Consider the following 19,876-nt stretch of genomic DNA (forward strand, 5'->3'; position numbering starts at 1 on the left):
ACTCTGGAGTTCTTAGGTGAATAGTCTTACTTTGGTATATGTCTAGGAACCTCGTGATGTAATTAATGTAGCCCCTAATGGCAATTAGTGGGAAGCTAGATTGACTATACTGTTACTCGAACTCTTAAACAATAACTTAGTCCTCTTATATAGTTGAGTCTCGGATAATGATTTAAATTGTGTTTTGTTTCTCACTACTCTACTCGTGTATATTGTAACACTTCTTCTACGAGTCCCAGGCCGGTTAACAGATTCATGAAAGTCACTGCATTGTTCACCGGGTCCCTTGCTAGAGGGCCGGCATCCATACGTATATATATATATGATGGCCTGGGGCCTGATACTGATACTATGACGATGGCCTAGGGCCTGATAATGATACTATGACGATGGCCTGGGGCCTGATATTGATACTATATATGATGGCCTGGGGCCTGATACTGATACTATATATGATGGCCTGGGGCCTGATACTGATACTACATATATGATTCATCGGACCCCTGAAAGGGCCGGCTATATTGAAAATGTGAGCACGCATATTTTTATGATTCACAGAGTACAGGTACATGTTCGTGATTTGATAAATTGTTCCCCTGCTTCTCTAGTTCAGATATGCTTCCAGTTTTATCATGTTATGTTTTACATACTCAGTACATATGTCGTACTGACCCTCTTTCTCGGGGGGCTGCATTCATGCCCGCAGGTACAGATACAGGTTTTGGGAGTCCGTCTGCTTAGGATTCCACGCAGCTCAGCTGGAAGAGGCTCCATTGTATCGGGGCTTAGTTTCTGATAATGTCCACTGATGTATAACATTGTGTTATTTATTCAGGGGTACGACGGGGGCCCTGTCCCACCATATGTTGTCGTTAATATTCTTAGAGGTCTGTAGACATGTATATGTGGGTTGTGTATGTTAGTGTGATTAAGATGGGTCTACATGATACATAATATATGATATTATGTTATGGCAGTCTTGTCGGCTTGCGTGCCCTGTCATGTTGTGATACAAATAAAAAGGGCTACAGGTTTACGAAAATGTTATCGCCCAATGGGGATTTATTACATAATATTGTTTTATTTACAGTTCAATTTTACCACAGTTGATAGCTAGGTATACGGGGGGCTCCAAGTCGGACCCCAGTCACGGCCTACGGGGTTGGGTCATGACAGAAGTGGTATCAGAGCAGTTCGTCCTCGGGTTGTCTGCAGATCATGTCTAGTAGAATCTTCTTTGTCGATGTGTTGCGCGCCACATCTATAAACAGGAAGCTACAGGACATTTAGGGTGTTACCTTCCTTCTACATCTAAGATCGTGCTTTAGATCCGAGTCATAGGAAAATTCCTTATAATAACCTTGGATCTTAATAGAAGGACGACATCAATCGAAGGAGGTAATTGTCGATATGGAAAGTTACGAAGCATGCAGGTAGGTAAAGTAAAGCCACGGAAGATATCTGTTTGGTAAAGTATTGAACTAATATTGAAATGTAAAGTTGAAACCTGAAAGGAAGGCAAATAGGAAGTGCAACAAATGTAGTTTGAAATTGGACATATGAGGTAAGTCCGGTATTTTTATATTAGTATTAATATTGAAAGCCCCGTGTGGCTGCGGTGTAAGATGATATTGAAAGCCTTGTGCGGCTGTGATGGGATATGAATATATATATATATATATATATATGTGTGTGTTGGCCCTGTGAGGTATTGTTGGTATTTTCTGCGTGCAGGTTTTGGGGTAAGTAAGAAATGTAGAGGAAACTCTGCCGAAATTTTCCCAGAATGGGGAAAAGGAAATGAAGGATAGATTTTTGAGATTTCTTAGAAATTTATACCAAGTACCCCTACTGTGTTCAACTAGGGTTGTAAGAGGTACCCTTCAGGTCGTCGATAAGGGGCACCCTTTTTATTTGAAGAATTTTATTTCGGAGGAACAAAAGCTTATTTAAGTAGTAAAGTTCAGATTACGGTATCTCTAGCCGTATTTGTATTGTAGGAATATAAACAGAGGACTCAGAATGAAGGATAGGATGTCTCGCGAATGAGTTTCACTCTTTTGACAAAAATACCAAGCCCTCAACTCCTAATTGTAAATTAGACGAGTTGTTCATAACTCGAGGATAAACTCAGAAGGAGACCAGGTAGGTCAAGTACTAAAAGAAGTACTATGATGTTTAAGAGGTTTTGATTTCTTCCAACAATGATTAGAAAATGATTTATGATAACCGTTTATAGTTCTCCACTGACTAATTGGGGAAAGAGCTTCGAACAGAAGCACCACAAAGAGATGTTAGGAACTGAATGCGAATACAAATTAAAAGAGAGATATATAAGTATGAATTGAATAGTGTGATATGAGTAAGCAGGGATAAAGTGAAACCACTAGTCAGACGCACATAGTACGCGTTGACTAAGTTAAAGGCCTGTGTTGTGACATTTTCAAAACAATCCTTATGATATGGAGTTGATTTGAGATTTGTTTTAAATACATTACTCATCTCAAAATCTTGATTTGGTTAGCCCACTTGAATGTCTTTTAAATTTATGTTGAGTCTTCCGCTGACTGCATATGTGAATTAATGAATGTATGATTGGACCAAGTGGTTCGCTTGGGGACTAGCAATGGTCTTCGAGTGCCAGCCCTGCCTAGGGTACCCTCTCAAGGCATAAAAAACTGTGTTCTGATTTTCTAAGACTTGTTTCTTATAATTTTGTGTATTCCAATAGGTCACGTACTCTCACTTGCATACGCTATAGTAGATTCAGAAAATGATGCTTCAGGGACTTGGTTCTTTGAGAAATTTGGGAAAGCATTTAGAGAAAGGGAAAATGTGTTTTATGTCCAATAGGAGTGAAACTATATGGAAAGCTACTGCAAGTATGTATCCTAATTTAGACCATCATGCTTGCATCTGACATCTGTGGTGTAATGTTCTCAAGAAGTTTCATTAAAATACTAAGGATTTATGAAAGCTTTTTTTTTCCATGGCAAAGGCTTACACACTACAATAATTTGAGGAATTGATGGGAAAAGTTGACACAATTGATAAGAGAATAAGAGGATATTTATTTGATGTTAGCTATCATAAGTGGTCAAGAGCTCATTCAACTGTTAATAGAACTTGGATGATGACTTCAGACATAGTGGAGTCCTTAAATAACACTAATCGATTGGAAAGGAGACTCCCAGTTGTATCAGTACTTGATTTTATGAGAATAACCATTAAGTCGTGGAGTGCAAAGAACAATGATGAGGCTGAAAAGACAACAATGGAATTGACACCAAAGTATGATCTTATGATGAAAGAGATTATTGAGTTGTATAACAGAATGAAGGTATGACCTATTTGTTTTGTACGTTCATTACATTAATTGTTATTTATTCAGTTTTTTTAGGTGACTATAGAAACTCAGTTTTTGCACACTGTAACTGATAGACCTAAGAGGTATTCGGTGTGTATAAGAACATGCAAATGTACTTGCGGGCTATTTAAATTTGATAAGATGCCTTGCGCGCATGCAATGGTTGTTATTGGGTATAGAAGTATGCACCCAGAGGATTATTGCTCTCTGTATTACAGTAATAAAAATTATCAAGATACATATGCAATTTTGGTTGAACCTCTTCTGTGTGAGAGTAAGTGGGAGATAGCTAGTTATGTGGTAGAACCTAAATTGATGCCACCTGGACTTAAAAAAGGAGTAGGGAGGCCACCTAGTGTACGCTAGAAGGGATATACTGATGTCAAATATAAGATATCTAAATTTACTTGTAGCACATACGACCAGGAAGGTCACAATCGAAAGACTTGTTCAAAATATCCTCTGCTAATTAGATTGAATTTGTGTTTTTATTTGGTTTAGTTATTAAAAAAATGTTATTAATATTTTTTGATAATAAATTCAAATTTTATAGTTATTTGTTTGTGTCCAGAATATACTATTTTTTATATGAGATTTGTATGAATTTGGGATGTACATGTGTATATGATCTGTGTTGAAAAATATTCAAAATATACAAATTTCATACCAAGATCGTAATTAATATTTTAAAATATAATAATGTGTATAAATAATAATGTTAAAATGGGATCAATATATAAAATTTCAAATCATTATCATACAACAACCAATGGTTGAGTATTAAGAAGTATTCAAAATATACAAATTTCAGACCAATCTAAATCATTTTTTTGATAATAAATTCAAATTTTATATGTATTTATTTATGTCCAGAACATACTGTTTTGTGTATGAAATTTGTCTAAATTTGAAATGTACATGTGGTTATATACTACTGTATGAAATTGTGGCGAATTTGGCATGTATAAATGGTTAAAGTAGTTTGAAACTGTAAGTCCTAATATCCCACACGTGTTAAATATGGTCAGTGTTGAAAAGTATTCAAAATATACAAATTTCATATCAAGATCATAATCAATTTTTAAAATATAATAATGTGTATAAATAATAATGTTAAAAGGGATCGAAGTATACAAATTTCACATAATTATCATACATATAACAATGGTTGAGTATTAAGTAGTATTCAAATAATATAAATTTCAGACAAGTCTAAATAATTACTACTTAGCTCAAACGCTGAGTAATAAATAATGTGTGTGAGAATTTGTAAATTACTTATTATTTTATTTAATATTTTTTGCAGGTGTATACATTCAAAACTTTGTTAAAAATTCATTACTCTATTTATTTTCATGCCATGAAATTTGTTAGCTATTGATGCAAAGATTATTAAATATCTTCAGTGGTGACAAATATTCAAAATATACATATTTCATATCAAAGATCATACCCATAAAAAGGGGTTCAGTTTGAAAAATGATCAAGTTATCTAAAATTCATACCAATGTCATAATCATTTATCATATACCAAAAAAATATTTGTATTAATTTAGGAGCCATAAGTTATAAACAACAAAAATACTTCCATAAATCATTCGCATAAACAACATAATCAGTGTTTAGAATAAAAATGAAATAATTCATAAAACATTATGTTGTTGTCTTGATAGATATAACACGCTAATACTAGCATACAAAAGCAATCATATGAGTCCATCTTTTATCTGGGAGCAGGTTTTCTTGGTTTTTGCATTGGATACTTGGTGGTGTTTGGAGCATGTTCTTTTGCTATTCGTGGTCCATCGAATTTAGCAAAAATAGTTTCGGTAACTTCACTTTCGCTAATAGCACCATCATTGATCTTTGATGTCCCATACTGCCATCGCTAATCAATTCAGCAAAAAGGCAGATGTACATGCCACGGTCATTGAAACGATAATGAATAATATTATTTGATTGAGTTAGATAAACTGAAATTATGAAAAATATAATTTAGGAATACATATTTTGAATATGGAGATTGTTGAGGTACATCATCCCGCAGTTCATAGTTGAGAGGATCCGATTGTGCCTTGTCAACATATGTTGGCAGTTTGCGGGAATAAAGATCTAGCCTTTTACCATAGAAACTTGTGCTAGTGAGGAACATCGAGATAATTATTTCAAGCTTTTGAACTGCTTCAACCTTTTTTTTTTGTGGAGTGCTCCTCCCATCAGTGAATCATGCACATAAAGATATCTAAGTTTGATGCAAAAGACAATGAGAATCCAATGAAAAGACTTTATAAAATTGACCAGAATAAGAACATCATCAGTTGTATCCCAAGGAATGTTAGCAAAAAAGTTAAAACCTCTAATTACTTGACCAACATTATGATCGGAAAATATGGATATCATGTCACAGTTTGAATCTCTCCACTATTTTTCAATGTTAATTATCAATGGCATGAGCCAACAATCAGTTGTTGTGAATGATGAATGTAGATCCAGCAAATATTTTGCCATCTTGCGTAGATAGTACATAATGAGATCTACGTGTTGTGTTGTATGCATAGTGGTAATATCAAATACATGCTGAATTTTATTCACAATAAAATAAAAAATATATACAAATTGCCTTAATATACAAATTGTATACTCGTTGCATACGGAGTAGTCATATTTCATACCAGATTTATATCAATAAATATAACGATACATAAAAAGAAGGAGCATACAGACAGATTGATCCATACAAATTATATACTCATTTCACAAAGATTATTCATGTTTCATACCAGATTTATACCAATAACTATAAAGATATACAAAAAGAAAACATCATACAAATAGATGATTAATCATACAAATTGTATACTCATTTCATATAGATTATTCATATTTCATATCATATTTGTACCAAATAAACATAAAGATATATAAAAAACTAATCATACAAACAAATGGATGACATACTTCATCCTGCATGGCCTACCAATGTGTACCATTGAGTGGAATCAATCCATTGCACCAACTCTTACAATCTCAAAATTTATTTGAGCTTTCAATTTATTTTTGGCCTTGGTGTAAGCTGATTCCCTATGTAAAAAAAGAAAAAATAATTATTAAATGTACACACTGTCATTTCATACAAATTAAATGATACATTAATGTCCATACCTGCCACGTCTAGATGACACATTTTTGTACACCCATTTCATAAACTCCTCGACCGTAGGAGAATCTATTTCAAAACCATTACATAATTCAAAAGGGTATTTTGAGCAGAAGAAAATGGATGCAGCTCTTGCACTACTTCCATCTTCAAAAAGGCAGGCGTATGGCGATGTATTATATTTGCCTAGTTGTCTTCTTCTTCTTTGAACTTTAGGTGTAGTTATCACTTTTAGTATTGGATCTAGTGCTAGAAACTGTGTTTCAGTGAGGTTAGGAAAATCATCTAGGCTTAGTATTTTTTTGAATGATGATTCTTGGGAATCAACATTAAACACTTGTGGACTGTGGAACTATGCACTCCTACTTCACAAGAAGACCATGCATGAATGTTAATTTAACATTTTAATGAAATATCTAATTTTGATTTAATATTCAAGCATTGATCATACTATCATGTTGAACACCTTCATTGTGATGATGTACATTATCCTTTCTGATGGATGATGGTTGCTCATTTCTGAGGGTGGCATTGTCATCATACTGTTATGTGTGTGAAAAGTTAAGATTATTAAAATAGTTTTATACAAAATTTGAAGGGGAGTCTTGGAGTAACTGGTAAATTTGATGCCATATAACCAGTAGGTCACAGGTTCAAGTCTTGGAAATAGCCTCTAGTAAAAATGCAAGATAAGGTTGCGTACAATAAATCCTTATGGTCGGGCCTTTTCTCGAACCTTGCGCATAGATTTAAATTTTTTGCATATATGTGATTTATACCAATTTGAAATAATTATTATACTAGATTCATGCAAATCAGTAAACAACATACTATGTGTGAATTTTATCAGTTTCTATACAAACATTGGTAACAAATTCGGGCAGTCACATTCAGGCACAAAAAATGAAAATCAATTCAGGCACATCAAATCATTAAACAGTACATTTAGTGTGGAACTTTACATCTCTCTGCATTGATTCAATTGGGCTTAGGTGGTTTTTGGCTAACGATTCAGGCACATCGACGTTAGAAACACCGATATCTTGTGGAATGTGGGGACTCTGTACTCCAACTGGACATTAAAACTAATGAATAAATATTACATAGCATTTAAAATTCATATATAATTAATATATAATTTGGTCATACCATCATATTGGACATCTTCATTGGAATATTCAACATGGTCCTTCTGGGTGGATGATGGCTGATCATTTTCAATATTTGCAAACTCTTCATGCTATCACGAATGTGAAATATTGTAAGACATTTAATAGATTTATATTAGATTCATATCAAACTAAAAAATAACAAATATGATTGTTTTAAATTATATATGTTTTTTATACTAGTTTCATATAAAATTTATTCTAATTTCATACTTAAATTCATAGCAGTTTTGTACAAAAATAATACACATCATAATTTGTGAGATAAATTACCTCTTTTTGCAATGTTTATGTGATATGATTTTTTGAAGACCTAATCTCAGCAATGATCATCTTGATTGAATTATCGATGTATTCTTTCAAATCTACCATGTGCTTGTCGGCCTTATAATGATATAAATAAATTATATTAAGAGTACTAGTGAAGAATGTAAAATTATAGTAAACATAATGGATAAGGTTTAAGATACAACCATTATCACTAAGATCTTTCAGCTCTTGGAGAACATGTGGAAATAAATAAATAAGGATGAAATACTTTGTATATGAAAAACTGAAATGATGAATAAATATTTAATATACTAATAGTGAAAATTTCTTTCTTCAATTCAAGGTACTTCTCGTCTGTGTTCACATCAGTTTGATTTGATGTCGTGTGGTCTTCGGGTTGTTGTTTACTGGATGGCTCGGATAAGATATTCTGGTCTATGACATTCAATTCTTCCTTCATCAAGACTATGTTTTTAAAACTATTCTGCAAATAGAAATTAAAGAAACTGAATTAAAAAATCAAATAGTAAAAGTATATTGATAATTTAAATTTAATAAATAACTTGATTGTCATATGCTCGGAACATGGTCTTTTTCCAATATTCGAAGAATATTGAATCCTCTGATGTCTTCCAGTTGAAGATGCGGGGTTTGCGTTATGCAATTCTTATTTCAACTGAGTTGTCAACCTTCGCACAACACTCATAGAACCATATCTGCAGCGCCAAGTGAAATCCAACAAATTTGAATGATGATGGATCATTTTTTTTAATTTGTGGCTGCATACTTCTAGTGTCACTCGAAAATATTTGTTACCCCACGGATAATTGAATACTCTCCAGTCTGAACTAAATCAAAATACAACTTTGGAATACAAGTTTTTGTAGGATCAAAACCTAATAAAAATGAACTGATAAAGTGTACAACCCCTATCTTCAATCTATCCTCTAGTCTGATTGAGTTACCCTGAAAAAAAGTTGTGTAAAACACTAACTTCTTTAATTTTTTCTTTTCTGAAAAGTAGAGATCTATCAGCCTATTTGAAATGATTAAATCTGGAAAAAAATTGTTGTCCGCTTCACACTTGAGATTAGTGACAACAACAAATTTTTTGATACCGAACCGAAGTTCAGTACCGTTAATATTTATAACAAATAGTTTGCCCCTGAGAATATTGATCTCAAATAACATAAGATGACGTAGAAGTTGGGATTGTACCTTAATAAAAGGTATTTCACTAAAAAAACCGAACGGCGATTGCAAAAACTGTTGGTAATAATCATCTTCACTTAAGAAGGTCTTCAGATCTTCGAAATCCTTTATGTGTGTGTATGATTGCCAATGTGTGTATCTCTTTCTTTCTTGAAAAATTATAACTTACTATATTATACAAATTTCATACCAGTTACATTGCAATAAAATACACAGAAAAGAAACTACAAAAAAAATCAAAAGTGTATAAGTTTGGATGCAGTAATGAAAGACAAATTCATACCAATTTAATTTGAAGTTAATTCCAACTCAATTGAAAGTTAATAACACACATTTCATTCAATTAGTCCAATTCTATACAAAGTATATGCCAATTTCATATCAATTCACTTCACTACAATTCAGATAGACAGGGTACACAATCAATTCAAGAAATATACCAAAATTTCATATTTAATGCCAAACAGGAAACACCTTAACAATTATGTGTAAGTGTAAAACAATCATGGATTTAGGAATATGATACATTAACAATAATCATGCCAATTAAAAGCCTTTTATATATAATTTTCATGTGAAAAAATTACTATGTACTTACCATATATGCCTCTTTCATACCATTTATATTACATTAAAAATACACATAATAGAACTACAAAAAAAATTACAATAATACAAATGAAATACAAAATTCATACCAATTAATAACAAAATTGAAAGTTAATATCAGACTTAATTACATATATACAAATATTATATCTAAATTATACTACTTTCATACTATTTACATGGTGTTTATATATAAACTGTATAAACATTGAATGCCACTATGCTAAATTTAAAAAAAATTATATACATGTCACTTTCATGCCAAATCACTTTCACTTTCATGCCAAAAATACACAATGTATACCTAAAACATCCCATTTTCATAAAATAAAAAAAAATACCCTTTAATAATCTTCATACATGTTTCATAGAAGTTTCATAACAATGGAATTCATAATAAATAAATAGAATTTGTGGTATGAAAGTTTCATACAGTTTTCATACATGTTTCATAAAAGTTTCAAACAAGTATCATAACAATGGAATTCATATGAAGTAAATATAATTTGTTAATAGTTATAAACACTTCACAATATGTTTTGCCTCTTTAGAATTGATGATTTTTGAGTTCTTCAATCTCAAACTACTAGGTATTTTCCTAGAAGGTTTTGAAGGCTCCACCTTTTTCATGATTTTTGCCTTTTTTGGTGTTCTAACTTATGAAATCAGAGTCGGACTCTGAATTGGAAGAATCAGATGAATTAGAATCTGATGATTGACACTCCAACATCTTTTCTTTTCTTTTTTTACCCTTTTCTGTCGTTGGTATTTTCTTCACTTGTGTTTGATTCTTTTTGGGCGTAATCTTGAGAGGAATTTGATTCTTCTTCTGTGTATTTGTATTCTTCTTTAAGGGGGTGGTTGGATTCTTCTTCGCCAGTATGGTATTTTTTTGACGGGTGATTGTGATAAAATGTTGAATATTGGTGGCTCGATTTTGACTATTTGTTGATGTTCAATAAATCTTGGACTTTTTCTTGGTGTCTGACAATGTATTTATTTTTTGTTCATCATGTAAAATGATTGAAATCGTGTTGAATAGAGGTTGAAATCGCACGAATAGAGAGGTTTTGAAATAGAGTGGAAAGTGTTTTAAATTAAGTTGAAGAGACAAGGTGAGGAAGAAAGAGAAAAAAAACTGAAAGCACAAGAAAAGGGTGGAAATTGAGTGTGAGGGCACCTGTCCTTTTTTACCGGACAAGTCTGCCTAAAATCCAACACTTACGAAAATATAAGCGAAAAATAATCTAAATAGGCAAATAATAACAAAAGCAAAATTCTTTCAACTTAAATACCCCCAAAGATTGGTTGTCGGCTGTCATATTTACAAGCCACTAAAGAAACAAGACTGAAATAAAATACAAGTATCAATATGTATTCAACTCTCAAGTAAAGTAAAGCATAAAAATATAAAAAAAATTGAGAGTCTACTGGATTACAATAGTTACCTCTTACGGTCTCCCGAAAAGCCTCGGATAATCACAGGGAATGGGTGGTCATTTTTTGGGCTCAAAACCTATACGACTGTAGAAGTAAGGGTGAATACTAAATAACACGGTACCAACAATTTAACTAGCAAAACTAAGTAAATTTAATAGGTACACGAACTTCTTTCCAACCAACCAAACCTCCATAACTACAAACTGCACAGAAATTAGCCCAACCTAATACTTCATACTAAACAGTTCAATAAAGTTCAAACAACAACTTAATATCACAAGATATAACGTACAAGAAATCACAAGTCATATATAAGCATCAAGTATGTCACATACATATATACAAAATATGTATATGCACACTCAATGATCATACATGTGTGCAATCACCAGCAAAAACCTCAGTGTAATAATCTCTATCCAAAAATGAACTCGGTCTCATAATCTCTGATAGGAAATGACCTCGATCTCACAACCTCTGACCAGAAATGACCGCTATCTCACAACTCTGTTAGAAATGGCCTCGGCAATATAATTTCATCGTAAATAACCTCGGTAATATAATTCCATCGGAAATGACCTCAGCAATATAATTACACTAAAAATGACCTCGGCAATATAATCCTGCCGAAAGTGACCTCAGAATATAATCCCATCGGAAGTGACATTGATAATATAATTTCTCCAAAAATGACCTCGATAATATAATACCGCCGGAAGTTACATCAGCAATATAATTCCATCGAAAATGACCTCAGCAATGTAATCCCACCAGAAATAACCTCGGTCTCACAATCATATACCTCTCATCACAGTATTTCAGAACCAATGTAATCAGCATGCTCACACAAGTAATGAGGAAAAATCAATTTAAATAAACCGCAATCAAAATCAGACTATCAAGTATTTCATCAAATACACATAGATATTTAGATCACGGTATATAATTTTCAAATCTCTACAATAACACACATCATATTTTATTAACCCATCGATTAATTTAGATTAATTCATATCACAATTTAACCTATAACCTTATCCACATTACTCAACAACACATATACAAATGGGATATTTGGAAATCTAAAAGATTCACGGAGTTTAAAGAGTCCACTTGCCTTAACTAACACACAATCGATCAATCCATGTGAGCCTTCCCCTTCTGAATGTACTCTGAATCACCATAATATATGCAAATACGAATCTCCAATCAAAAGATGGAACCAACGATACCCAAATCATAGCTTTTAAAAATAGGGCCAAAACTGACCCGAAATATCTGAAAACCCGATTCCAAAAATGAGAAGAAAATTCCATAAATCTTTGCATGAACATATGCTCAAGTATTTGGGATCTATTAGTGAAAACAAAAGGGAATTCGGATTTAAAAGGAGCTCAAAATCATTAATTTACCAAAACTTCCATGTTCTTGAAAAAAACCACAATATCCGGATAAGAAATACCGATTCAAATATGAAATATTCCTTGAAAAATATCTTACCTATGTTTAGAAAAGTTAAAATATGAAATTTCATCAAAATGGAGTTAAAACTGACTTTGAAATCCTCTATTTAGCAAACTTTAACTTTATCGGGAAAATCCAAATTATACGCGATTAATATGATGAAAATAATTGGTGAATCAATACATTTATGCCAAAATTAGGCTACCCATAACACAAAGATTCTAAATATACCTTTTTCATAAAAAATGGAGTCCAAATTGATAAAACCTCAATTTTTCTCAAGAAATTTATGGATAAGAAAAGGAAATCAAATGAAGCAATCATGAGAAAATGACGAATTGAGGATTGTATACTAACCCCCATATTATATCGAGAAGAAATACGCAAGAATCACTCTATTTTGAGCTTTAGAACCCTCGATATGCTCAATATACCAAATGAACACAGTCTGAAATTTATAAACCTGTACAGCTCTATTTACACGAGAAAATCTGAAACTTATATTTTCACTAAAGGAGCCATAAACCCCTCATATGGTAGTGAAATGATCCGATTGTTTTTCCTAAATGTCTTAAATAATAATACGGACTTACTCATTCAATCGAAACTCAATTTGAAACTCATTTTCCTAGTCAAATATCATTTCTACTCGGTAAACAATTATTTCTTATTTTGAGATAAAATTCAATCTCGGCTTAGAGAATGCACCAAACTTTGCATATAAGTCCGATAATTAATTCTCAAAATTTTAGAAATTTTGGAATAATTTTTTGATCTTTAAAACTAATAATGAACCTTTTAGTTGTCACAATTTGCTGAAACAGCACAAAAGCACCCAAGAAGCTTAAAAACTCACCCAAAACTCATTCGGAACTTCCCAAACAAAAACCAAATATGCTACTAGCTTGGAAATGATATTTCATACTTAATGGAACTGGCGGAATTCAAATTCGAGGTCTTCTTGACCTAAAACTCAAAAAATCGCAACTAAACCAACTTAGGCCTCCAAAATACTAAAACGAGCTCGAGACTTCCAAAAATTAAAATGAAGCCCTTTCTAGCATTAGAATTACCTCCTGAAACTATTGGAAGCATTAGAAATCCAATTAGAGCATTTGAACCCCAAATGTTGACCAAATTCAAACTTGGATCAAACTTTAATTCAATTTTCAACTTCAGACCTAAATTCCACTTTTCAATTCCAAATCTGATTCCGACAACTCTTCTAGACCAGTTTCCATATTTTGGAAGTGATGGAATTGATGAAATTCTATTACAAGACTCGAAACTCCAAATGACTCCAAAATTCAAAATTTGACAACATAAGTTTTTAAAACTCATTTCTCTAGCAAAGCCTCAACTTTTCACAAGATTTCCAAAAAACAACTTTCAAACCCAATCTAAAATGACTCAGGGCAATTGACATAAGGGGTAAAATGGTAATTGTGTATAAAATATCGAAAATGACCTTTAGGGGAATCACATCATCCGCCACTAAAATTCATGTTCGTCCTCTAACAAAAAGTAAAAGAAAGAAGGATACTCGATGCTACCAAGAGCCCGAGGCATAACCTCCAAGTTCGGTATTTGCCTTCCCCAATTGAACCCATCCTTAGACCATATCATCAGGATCAACCATCAAAACTGAACTTCTGAATCAAAATTAAAAAATCTACAACCTAGGAGTGATTACCAAGCCACAGGCTAATCCATGAACCAAACATAAATCGAAACTCTCTAAATCACAGCATAACCATCGGAATAAACCATTTTCTCACATAACCATTAGAAGATTATTAACTACTACCTGTTAAAACCCGGAGTGAATCCAGAACCAACCACCAAATATGCATAATGCACACACCTATCACTAATCTTTGTTAAATTTCCTTTTGTTAACCTAATCCTTCCACGAGTTGTAGTTGTAAATATATGATCTTTAGACAATGCATACTCATCAAGGGAGAACCCAACTAGTTTGATCCAAAGAAGAAGATGATCAAGTAACCACCTGATGAACAGTACATCCAAGCATACAAAATCTCAAATAACGTCGCTGAAAAACTGGAACAGTAGCTACGATTGAAGTCAATTCCCAAATAAAAGAACTAGGCCCAATGGTCCTACAAGTATTAAATCAAACCTAGTTGAACATGTCCTCAATGACAAGGTAAAAACCAAGACTGTCGAGTAACTGCAATATATAAGGTAGCTCTTCTATAAGTTCTCTCAAGCAAGATGACACTTGTAGAATTTCTGAAAACCTTCAACTACTACAAGGCAACACCAAATCCACCACATCTGAAATAACTAAACTTGCATCAGCATCTTACCCTACAAAAAGGGCAATTGATACATTCGATCCACATCTAGGAATCCATCCACAAAAGTGAAAATACACCATATATCATAGATAGAGAATCATACACTAAACCCTGTCTAAAACAAGGTAGTTGGTCATATAAGAATATACAGAATCAAAGTCGAATATCACAAGATATTCCTTCCATAGTGTCCATAACACATATTCCCATTCGCCTGACTCCATAATCAGCCAGCCTGGTCTCATATCAATCATAGAAACACTCGATTTATCAACTTTCTCATACTCTCTACAATACTCCAGTGAAGCTAACACTATCAACATTACTAAAACATCCGTCACACAAGCCAATTACTTTACTCTCAGACTGCCACTAGCATCTAGGTTTTTTAGCAACACCTTGACGTTCCTAAGATTTCAAACTATGGACCTCTCTCTTCCCATTTAAGCTTCCCATAACAGGTACAAGTCTCAACCAATTATTAAAACTCCTAATTTCGAATCTCATACTACTTTTCCATTAAGATAAAATTATTAAATCACGACCAATATCAATTCCACACAATCGTACACTTACCCAATTTCAACTACTATTCAACCATCATATACATCATGCCACACTTAAAGGAACCCTTCCTTACCCTGATAATTTTGTATACTATGAACACATGACCCAATACCAAATGCTTGAACTCTTTGATTTACCAGACTCGTGTTTCTTTCCTTAACTCATTTATCATCATTATTTTCTTGGACAAGCATCCACAAAATATTAACTTTTAACTTAAATCAAGTTTCTCAAATGAACTTCATTGAACTCTTTTACAATCGAAAGTAATAAACTCCACTACTCAAACCATACACAAGCTCTTCCAAATGCTCAATAATTAACACAATCAATCATTCCTTACCTTGTCAATTCATACCTTGACAAAAACCAACCACCACAAATGTAGACTAATGATGCAAAACTTGAAATTTTGATTCAAATCGTGTAAACCAATCCCCTTATCAATCAACATTAGCCCATACCTTGAAGATTTTATGCAATCACATACCTTATCTTAACATTAGACACTTATACTTCGATCTTACCTTGTCCATCATTAGGAACCCAAATTGTGCTAGTTGTCAGACTCAAGACCACTATAGAACTTACCACAAAGCTAGACCCGAATGTCCATAGACTCCACTCTTAAAGCATACTCAACCCGACTGATGAACATCAGATACTATTCCCATAACCAGAACACGACGGATGAAGCCATGTGTTCCTGAACCCAACTTTCCACATAACTACGCTACTCTTCAAGTAGTAGCAACCGAAATCTTAGATACTCGCAAGTCATCATTATCATACTGGATCCCCTTAAACAAAAGTCATCACCACATAGTTGCATCCTAATTAGAGTCCATCCCGAACTACTATTACCATGCTCAGCCACCTGCCATCATCATGGAGTTAACCTTATCATCCACGTGATACCTCAAACTTGTTATACTATCTAATCTCGTGAATTAACCAATTCCCATATAGCATTAGTACCATACCATGAGAGCTCGACAGATCCACCACTAAAATATATCATACCCACCAAAGAGATTATTCCAAGATGGTCTACACCTTTCTACCCATTATGTAACTATCATACATTACCAAAATATTTCCGTCTCCAGCTGAAAATAATATGCACATTTTCATAGGCTAGGTCGATAGTAGAAGCAACACAGCCCATAACCTCACCCAAGTAAATACAGGTATCGCAGAAATAGACGTATCATAAACCTTTCTTATATACACCTACTCTATAAAGTCGTCGTAGAAATTCTGATCTCGGTTGGCACAACATTATCATCATAATACAATACACAACACATTCCTTTATGACGAATTTCATAGTCTGTAGTCCTCAAAGTCACAGTGCTTACTGTATACTCTTTCCCCTAATTATACCATTCTTCATTGTCAAACCACTTTAAATGACGAATAAGCCACACCAATGTTATTTTTCGTTGCTGCATAACTAACTAGACAGGATAAGATCTTCATGTAGTCTTTAAAAATTATTCACCTTTTAATGCCATAACCTCGAAACATATTATTGAACCACAACCTTACTCGTCCCTTTTGAGTCATAGAGTATTAAAATTCTAAATACACATCTTTCTAGTAATTATATCACTTAAGCCTCAATGCTAGATTCGACATTAACACCAAGCGATGACACCCCAATTGCTCACACATAGGACCAAGCACAATTCATCACTATAAGAGAGAGGACAAAGTGAAATGATAAGAATTAGATTGGATCAAGGACACACGATAGAGAATCAATAAGTGAAGGTATTTCCTAATAGTCTTCACAGTCTTTCGAAGATAAGTACAAACGTCTTCATACCGATCCTCGAGACTCTACTTAGACCTGGCTTGTACACGTGAGACCTATGAACCTGGAGCTCTGATACCATTTTGTCACGATCTGAATTTGGGTGTGATGGCATTTGTCCTTTCCCACTGGACCAGTCAGCCTGAAACCCAACACTTATGGAAAAATAAGCGAAAAACACTCTAAATGGGAAAATAATAACAAAATCAAAAGTCTTTCAACTTAAATATCCCCAAAGATTGGTTGTCATATGTACAAGTCACTAAAAATATTGAAATAAAATACAAGTCTCAATATGTCTTCAACTCTCAAGTAGAGTACAACAACAACAACAACCTAGTGAAATCTCACATTGTGGGGTCTGGAGAGGGTAAAGTGTACGCAGACCTGACTCCTACCAATGTAGGACAACTCTTAAGTAGAGTAAAGCATAAAAATATAGAAAATTTGAGAGTTCACTAAATGAAAATACCTATATCTCATCATCCCCTAAATGCCTCAATAATTAGAAGGAACGGGTGGTTATTGTCCAGGCTCAGAATCTACACGAGTGTAGAAGCAAGGGTGAGTACCAAACAACACGGTATCTAGCAAGCTAACTAGTAAAACTAAGTAAATCTAATAGGATATACGAACTCCTTTCCAACCCAACTGAACCTCCATAGCTACAACCTACACAGAAATCATCCCAACATAACATTTCATACTAAATAGTTCAATAAGGTTCAGACCACAGCTCAATATCACAAGATACAACGTACAAGAAATCACAAGTAACATATAAGCATCAACTCTGACACACATATATATGTGTAGAATATGTATATGCACACTCAATGATCATTTGTGTGTGAAATCGTTGGTTAAAATCTCGGTGTAATAATCTCTGACCGGAAATAATCTCGGTCTCACAATCTCATAGGCAATGACCTCAGCCCTATAATCCCACCAAATATCACCTTGATAATATAATTCCATCGAAAATAACTTCGACAATATAATCCCACCATAAATGACCTCTGTAATATAATCACGTCCAAAGTAACCTCGACAATATAATCCCACTGAAAGTGACCTCAGTAATATAATCTTGTGTCACAACCTAATTCCTTAGGTCATGATGGCACCTACTATAACCCTCTAGTAGGTAAGTCAACCCGTCAACCCGAAACTTCAAGTAATGGGTTTGAGGGCAGAAACTAAACAAGAGTGACGAATTATAAAGATAGACAGAGAGAATAAGCGGAAGTAAACCAAAACATAATGTAAATAACTAAAGATCCCTCCCAAAACCTGGAAGTCACAAGTACAGAGCTGCTATAAAATAAAAGACGAGTACAAGTCCCAAAAGTGGACCAAAAATATATATAACAACTGACTAGTCTCAAAAGGTAAAAGAGGGGCCATCCATACTGAATGAGACAGGGATGATCCAAAAATGTCAAGTGCTCACCTTAGTCTCTGAGGCTAACTGCAACAGGCTCGATCTATTCACGGCGGTAGCTGGTGCTCGGTCCTGCATCATGAAAGTAGATGCAGAGTGTAGTATGAGTACCAAGATAATAGGTACCCAGTAGGTATTATAGGTCGACTGAGCAGAAAAGGTAAAAACAATATGAAAAAGAGGAATAGTCTAAATATGAGTCAACATAAGCATCAAAAGGGGGAAAGAGTACTACCTATGAGAACTACAGCTAACTATACCCAACTGGGCCCTCATAAGCCCAGTCGGGACACTCGTGCGCAAGTTAAATAAAAACCCAAATGAACCCCCATAAGCCCGTCGAGTACACAGAATAGCTACAACTACCATGGCTAGGAACCAAAAATCTGTGATGTTACGAGCCGAAGTACTATATCATTCTCAAACCCAGAATCTCTAAGAGTCAATAGATCTAGGGGTGACTTAGGGGTCGAGGCCAGGACTGGGACCCAGATGCTCACCCAAATATTCAAAGTGGCCAAGGCTGAGACTGAATACCTAAATGCTTGCCATAATACATAAGTGTGGCCGAGGCAGGGACTGGGTACCCGGATGCTCGCCGTAATACATCGGTATGATCGAGGCCGAGACTGGGTACTCGGATGATCGTCATACTAGCAAGCTAGTAGAGTCCGAGATTGAATACCCGGATGCTCCTCTATAATTCAGAACGGAGGCCAGGACTTGGTACCCAGATGCTCATATATAATTTATCCCATGATGCCAAAAATTCTACTTCCTAACTAGAATATAATAGTACCAAAAAAAAATTCCCAAATGAGTCAACCGATATGCCGCCAAAACTGGAACCAGAGCCAAAGTCAACGATCATGAAATCTAGTGTGGCCGACGCATCACAAAAGTCATGATTAGACCGATTTATGGATGTTGATATTTTTAAGAGCAAGGGTAACGCCTAACTAAGGCCAAACTATCAGGCACTAGCCTGCTACACCATTCTATAAGGATCTAAGTCCACCAAAGTGACGCCGAGA

Source organism: Solanum dulcamara, chromosome 1 (assembly GCF_947179165.1).
Source record: "Solanum dulcamara chromosome 1, daSolDulc1.2, whole genome shotgun sequence".
NCBI classification, from domain to species: Eukaryota; Viridiplantae; Streptophyta; class Magnoliopsida; order Solanales; family Solanaceae; genus Solanum; species Solanum dulcamara.